Source organism: Tachyglossus aculeatus, chromosome 4, assembly GCF_015852505.1.
Source record: "Tachyglossus aculeatus isolate mTacAcu1 chromosome 4, mTacAcu1.pri, whole genome shotgun sequence".
NCBI lineage: Eukaryota > Metazoa > Chordata > Mammalia > Monotremata > Tachyglossidae > Tachyglossus > Tachyglossus aculeatus.
Window position 1 is genome coordinate 114,716,934 of NC_052069.1, and position 1,483 is coordinate 114,718,416.

Genomic DNA, 1,483 nt, shown 5'->3' on the forward strand with positions numbered 1-1,483 from the left:
AGTTGAAGCCGTGGGAGCGAATGAGGTCACCAAGGGAGTGAGTGTAGATTGAGAACAGAAGGGGACCAAGCACTGAACCTTGGGGAACTCCCACAGTAAGAGGATGGGAGGGGGAGGAGGAGCCTGCAAAAGAGACTGAGAAAGAACGACCGGAGAGATAAGAGGAGAACCAGGAGAGGACGGAGTCTGTGAAGCCAAGGTCAGATAACGTGTTGAGGAGAAGGGGGTGGCAGAGTGCTATGTGCAGAACACTGCTAAGAGCTTGGGAGAGTACACTTCAACAGAATTAGCAGACTAGTTCCCTGACCACAGAGTGTTTACAAACTAGAGGGGGTAACAGATATTGATATGATTAAAGAAGTAATTTATAATATATAATTTAGAGATATGCACATAATAATAATAATGGCATTTGTTATGCACTTACTATGTGCAAAGCACTATTCGAAGCACTGGGGGGATACAAGGTAATCAGGTTGTCCCATGTGAGGCTCACAGTCTTAATCCCCATTTTACAGATGAGGTAACTGAGGCTCAGAGAAGTTAAGTGACTTGCCCAAGGTCACACAGCAGACATGTGGCAGAGACGGGATTAGAACCCATGACCTCTGATGCCCAAGCCTGGGCTCTTTCCACTGAACCACGGTGCTTCCCACATGAGTGCTGTGGGGTTGGGTGTGGGGTGAATGTCAAATATAATAATAATCGTATTTGTTAAGGCTAGGTGCCAAGCACTGTACTAAGCACTGAGATAGAACCAAGATAATCAGTTTGAACACAGTTTCTGTGCCTCTTGGGCTCACAGTCTAGGTAGCATGGAGAATGGGTATTAACTCCCCATTTTACAGACGAGGAAGGCCCAGAACAGTTAAATGATTTGTCCAGGGTCACACAGCAGGAAAGTGACAGAGCCCCCGATTAGAACCCAGGTCCTCTGATTCCCAGATCTGCGCTCTTTCTATTTGGCCATGTTGCTTCTATTAATTCTACCTTCAGAATTGGCTTTCCCTTCTTTCTCACTGGAATCAGAGGAATCCAACCCCACTCCCACCCCCACCCCCAGGACATATCGCAAACGACAGATGCCCTGCTGCAGAAGCCACCCATCGAAGGCTAGCTCAGTGGGCTCCCGGACGATGCTCTAGTAGAAATTCAACCAGAAGTGAGTTCACTCGGTTAAAATGGCATTTATTAAGCACTTACTATGTGCAAAACACCGTTCTAAGCGCTGGGGAGGTTACAAGGTGATCAGGTTGTCCCACGGGGGGCTCCCAGTCTTCATCCCCATTTTCCAGATGAGGTAACTGAGGCCCAGAGAAGTGAAGTGACTTGCCCAAAGTCACCCAGCTGACAGTTGGCAGAGCCAGGATTTGAACCCATGACCTCTGACTCCAAAGCCTGGGCTCTTTCCACTGAGCCATGCTGCTCCTCAATGAGAGAAAGCGTTCCCGGGTAAGGGTCCCAAGGTGATTTATTTATTTTT